Source organism: Elephas maximus, chromosome 17 (assembly GCF_024166365.1).
Source record: "Elephas maximus indicus isolate mEleMax1 chromosome 17, mEleMax1 primary haplotype, whole genome shotgun sequence".
NCBI classification, from domain to species: domain Eukaryota; kingdom Metazoa; phylum Chordata; class Mammalia; order Proboscidea; family Elephantidae; genus Elephas; species Elephas maximus.
The window spans coordinates 55,772,824-55,778,823 of record NC_064835.1 but is presented as its reverse complement, the minus strand read 5'-3'; the positions used below and the strand labels follow the sequence as shown (position 1 = coordinate 55,778,823).

General features: G+C 44.7%; 1 protein-coding gene across 1 annotated transcript in view; it reads left to right on the top strand.

The window, feature by feature from the left end:
• Positions 1-1,148: 1,148 nt before the first annotated feature.
• CTNNA2 (catenin alpha 2) overlaps positions 1,149-6,000 on the top strand; it is a 1,322,153-nt gene continuing 1,317,301 nt past the window's right edge. The window contains exon 1 of the mRNA XM_049856958.1: positions 1,149-1,287. The gene's annotated coding sequence lies outside the window, so the exon portion shown is untranslated. The remainder of the gene's footprint in view (positions 1,288-6,000) is intronic.

Sequence of the window (6,000 nt, the reverse complement as noted above, 5' to 3'; positions counted from 1 at the left end):
TGGAAGTGTCGACATGAGCAAACATATTGATGCTGGTGAGAGAGCAAAAGACCAAACAGGTAGCATATTGTGAAACCAGCATCATTCCAGTCATACCAAACTGCCATAGGTTTTATTGTATTTTGTCTCTTTTGGCACTGTGGCAGAACAAAGATAACTGTGGCTGTGTTTCACATTGTATGTAGCTCTGTACCTTTTTCCGTCCTAGCAGTTCTGTAACAGTGACACTGCACCATCATCAAACCTCAGTTCCTGGGGATGGACAGGGCGTGTATTCCCTGTCCTGGCTATGTAAGTTCCCCAACTAGAGTATAAGATGCACGAGGACCAAAGCCAGGTCTTAAACATTTTTGGATATTTCAAAGTTCCTAGGTAAAGTGCCTGGTAAAAATTAGAGGCTAAATAATTAACAAAGAATCGTAATGTCTTCTACAGAGACAGCATTCAACAAAGACTTGTTAAATGAGCAAATGTTCAATTTGTTGTAACACTTTCATCCTCTCCTAGGTCCTTTTAAGGCCCAGTCCCCCTCCTCCCTGGGCTCCTGTCCCAACAAACATCCCTCCCAGGTCAGTTAACTACCTTCGCTGCACTGAGGCCTTGCCCTCCTCCTGCCACGTGTCTGCAGCCTCCTGGGCTCACCCTTCCTTTTACTCTGCGCCCCCAGTCCCTTCTCCTTCTCCAGACTGCTCCTCGAACCAGGTCCCTACCCGCTGGCCGAGCCGCTCCGGGCGGCTGCGCTCTGGGCCCCTGTCCGCTGGGTAACGCGGTTGTCATGGACACGGCACCTGCGCCCTTCGGCGTCGCCCCTTCTCCGCCGTCCCCTCCCCCCACCTGCGGAGCTGGGCCGGCGGCGCCACCCCAGCTCCGCCCCCGCCCCGCCCGCTCAGGCGCTCCCCTGGCCGCGCGCGCGCCCGCGCCCGCGCTTTGCCGCCGCCAGCCCCCTGGAGCCTTGGGCGCCGCGAGGGCGCGCGAGCGAGCGAGCGGCCGCGCCTGCGCACTGGTCGCCTCCCCTAGCGGCGATCCGGGCCGCTGCCGCTCGCGCTTGGGCAGGACGCGGGGCGGGCGGGGGGACGGGGGAGCGGCTTCGCGTCCAGCCCCGAGTGAGGCGGAGACCCGGGCAGGCGGGCGGAGCAGGCGGCACCGCACCTCGGCCAGAGGCGGATGCAGCAGCCACTGCCCTCTTCCCCACCACTGCGTCTCCAGTCCCTTCTGTGTTTAGCCCTCCAGCTGCTGGAAACGAGCGAGAAAGAGAAGGAGGCGAGAAACTCCCACCGACCCACAGAGGTGAGTCCCGGGCAGAGCATCCTCCATCCTTGCCTGCCTCACTCCTCCCTGCCTCCCTCCCATCCTCTCCATCCACCCTCCCTCCCCGCTCCCCAACCCTCCCGCCCTCATCCTTCCCAACATCCCTCTCTCTTCTCCCCTCCTTTCTCCCTTCCAGCCTTTCTTTCATCCCTTTCTTCCTCTCTCCCAGCCTCACTTCCTTCCCATCCTTTCTTTCTTCCCTGTCTTCCTTTCTGCCACTCGCCCTAGAGCGCAGCTCCACATCCCTTTCCTCTTGTCTCCATCTCTTTTCCCCCCTTTTTTTTCACCCCTTACCCGGTGGGAGCATCCCTCGCCTGCTACAGCTGTCCGGATTCAGGGGCTTCCAGAAAATTGGGCACATATACTTAGAGACACTCTTGCACAGAGGATGCCTTCCAGGTCCCTAAATTATTAGGATTAAGGGTCAAGTTGAATAGAGTACTCGGAACTGGGAGAAGAGGGTCGAGGAAGAATCTATGGATTTGTGTTGTATTAGGGTGGGGGTGGGGAAGACTGTCACTTAGACGTGTTACCAACAGTCCCCACACCCCTCTCACCAGCAGTTTCTTTTTTTTTCTCCTGGGAATTACATATTCCCAGCGTGTGTCTCACTAATTTAAAACCCAGCTTTCCCTGCTTTGATTGTTTCCCTGAGAAACCACGGGGAAAGAGAAGAGAGAAAGAGAACAAGAGAGAAAGAGGGGAGGGGAAGGGAAGGGTGGTGGCGGTGGAAGCTTGTGTGCTTTTCCCCAGGCCTCTTTGAACTGACATTTTCAAACCACCCGCCTAATATGTAGCTTGGATTTGAACCCGTGTGTCCTTGGTACTGTCACTGCCTACTTCAAAGGCAGAAGCTCTCCAAACTTTAATGTGTGTGCACCATCATTATTTATGGAGTGTTTTGGTCAGCTTACAAAACACCTAGATGGGTTTGGGGAAGTAGGGAGCTGAAGAGTGGAAGCAAGACACTTTTGTTCTTCAAGGGTTAACTTCTAAAGGAGGATCATGGCTAGACAGTTTTTGGAGAAATGAGGTTTTTCTCCACAGGCTTGTAAACATACCATTTTGATTGCATTCCCTGCGACACAGACCCTTATGTCTTCTCATCCACCTTATAGGAAATTAAGAGAAGTGTATTGTGTCATTGTTTGTGGTTTATACCGGTGGAAAACTTGAAGTAGCTCTGAGACCATTCCTTATTAGAAATATACAAGTCTGCTTCTTTTGCATTACTTGTTTTCCTAAAATGCTATATTTTACTTTGCGTTCTTTATCTTATACCCTAACACCTTCTCTTATATGTATTAATAGCAATTGGGCTATTTTCCTTTTGGCAAGCATTGCACTTAAAAGTTTGTTTTTACATGGTGGGACAGACGTGCCTCGGAATGTTTAGTATATTCATCATTTCAGAAAGTTCACCAAGCAGTGTAAGTCAGAAATGGACTATTTGGAAGCCTATGTTTTGTCCTGTATATATTCTCTTTAAAGAAAACAAACAAAAAAAAGCCCCAAATCTTTATATTTACGGAATAGATGTGTTTTGTGTTTAAGGAATGTGTGGAGGGACCAAAATTAATGGCAGATTCAGTGAAACTACTAGTAGCAACCTATACTGTGGAGCAAAATATTGATTTTATTCTTTTCATTTAAATTACTGTATGACATTAGGGCAATATGCACTTGGCATTTTATGGGAATGTAAAATAGAAGTTGAGATGAAGAGCATTGCTACTGGAAGTGATTGAGTGCTGATTTTATGAAGAGATGATACAGTTAATCTTCTGAATCAACTTTTGGGGCATGTGTAATATTAGGAATGATGGACACCCCCCCCCACCCCCAAATCCCCATGGTAGGAATGCAATTCTCTTAATGGCTTGGCTGACTCTTAAGCCATGTGGCAGAAGCTTGGTTCAATTATCAGTATTACCCACATCCCGATGCAGAATTGCAGTCAAACCTGTCTTCTGTAACTGAGTGGTTACGTTACTTACTGGTGAACTTGGAAATCGAGCTAGTTTTGGGTTTTTTTTGTTCATTTTCCTGGGATGCCATGATGCTAGTGAAAGACTTTGGTAGTAATTACATGTTTTTTTTATAAGCAGTTAGCTTTGTCCTGATTTATTTTAAATACATCCCCCCCACCCCCGGCCATTTCTACTACTCTTTTTGTTTGGGGGCTCCATAGTTGTGCGTTTGGGAAGGAGCCAACCCTTAGTCAGCCCTGTTCATTCTTTGTTGCAGTTTTCAGCAGGTGATGTGTGTCTGTGCCCCAGTGTTTAACACTGTGCTTACTGTGGAAGGAAAGGTACTTTTATTTGTCTCCTTTGTTTGTAAACCTTTATCCACTTAGTGAAAACAAAATATACCGGGTTATCAAGGAATTAGAAAATAAAATAACATTTTGTTTATGGCATGATTTTAAGGGAAACTTGAATGAAATTATTAAATCATGAACTCCGGAAGATAAACTAAAAAACCAAAAAAAAAAAAAACCCCAAACCGGTTGCCTTCGAGTAGATTCTGACTCATAGCAGCCCTGTAGTGACCCTATACTGGTATCTTAAAAAGCAGCCTGCCACCTGACAATAGTCCAGTTTCCAGATAGAGGATGATTTCTGGAATCCAGCATGCAAAGGCTTCTGCCTTTAGTTGACTAGACCTTTTCCAAGGGATTGTTAAGGTAAAGACCTACCTGAACATTTTATGGAGCCCTGTAGGCAACACTTTGGATACATTCTCTGTGCCTCCTCCTTTCCTCTTCCAGAGCCTTTAAAACCTGCCCAACCCATGCTAAGTGGTATGAGGTATTTGAAACAAGTAAAAGACACTCTCTTTGACCTCAGCTTACAGCCTAGTTGAGGAGAACAGATATTTACTTGAGGTCATATTTCAGTGCAAGAAACAAGATCTTTGGAGCAACTTTAAATTTGCCTGCAGGCTCTACTACTTAGGAGTCCTGTGTACTGTTTTAGTCTGTTTCTTTACCTATAAAATGGGAATAATGGAAGGCTCTGATTCCTGGAATTGTTTAGAGGGTTAAATGTGTTGAGCAAAAACGAATTTTCTCCTAATTGTCCTAATTAGGAAAAAAAGGTTTAATAACGTTTCAAGACGGTCTCTGATTATGAACTGGAAAGAAAGGAAGAACAAGTAAGTATTAGCGGAATTCAAAAGTGAATAGATGACTGTGTGGCTGGAGATATATTCAGGAGCATCCCTGGCGCTGACACAGACCGATCGGAAGGATTTCACACATGGTGGGTATGACAGCTGGAACAAAAGTAGAGAGGAAGGAAGAAGCAAGTTATGTTTGAAGAGATATCAGGAAGACTTGTTTTTAGTTGCCCTTGAGTCCATTCTGACTCATGTCAGCCCCATGTGTTAGAAAGACTATTTACTGGAATATATGGGACACTGGTGAGTGTATCGGAGCTCTGGTGACACAGTGGTTAAGAGCTTGGCTGCTAACCAAAAGTTCAGTGGTTCAAATCCATCAGCTGCTCTTTGGAAACTCTATGGGGCAGTTGTATTCTGTACTATAGGGTTGCTGCAAGTCGGAATACTTGACAGCAACTGGTTTGGTTTTTTAGTTTGGTGAGTGTATTAAAGAGTGTTAAACATACACACTCTGAGTAATTACACTGTCACTTGAGATAAGGCAACTTATAGTGTGGGATCCATTTTATCACAGAAAGTTCAGCAACCCAAGGGAGCTTGTTTTAGTTCTTTGCCTCACTCAAGGCCCCATCCCAAGACACAGAATCCAAGGTCTGTGTCACAGTGAGGACTCAGAGTATTCTTTTTATCTCTTTTCTGTAAACTTCAAGGCTGAGGGAAAACTTGTCCTGAACAACAAAGAATAAACATATGACTCGTAATTCTTCATGTTTTGCCTTAACCCATGAATTTTCAAGGATGATATCTTGGAGAATAATAACCAGAATTATTTTATTTTGACAGATAAGAAGCCAGTACTTGTTAGGGTAATTATATTTCCAGGGACTTTATTTTTTACTTCATTGTTGACTTTGCCTAAATACTACAATCTCTTTTTTGGTTTTTAAACATTATTCATGACTTTGAATTATGGTTACGCTTTTTCAGGTGTTTTACTGGAAGACTAGGCTCTGATGACGACAGAGGGGATTGTCTGGAACGGGGCACTGAGCAAGTTAAATGTCAGTTCTGTAGGGCGTGAAAAGTGCTCGTGGGCAAAGTCTGTTTGTACACCTTTATTTTTGGTTGGGGTCTATAACATATTTTGAAATACTTATTCATAAAATATTTATGCAATAAAAAACAAACAAACAAACAAACCCATTGCTGTTGAGTCATTTCCAACTCATAGCGACCCTACAGCACAGAGTAGAATGGCCCCATAGGGTTTCCAAGGAGCACCTTGTGAATTCAAACCACCAACCTTTTGGTTAGCAGCTGTAGCTCTTAACCAGTACACCACCAGGGTTTCCATTTATCCAATAGCATAAGTAATATGCAACAATTTATACAGCAGCATATGTAATATGATTTCAATTATTTTATTAAAAATATATTTCCAGAAAATTTTACCTGCAAGTTAGAAACATGGTATTTATAGTGCTCATGTTTAGTCCATTTTTGATAGCAAGACTCAATTTTATGACTTTTTCTCAAATCGTAAAAATGTTATTTTTATATGTAATTTTT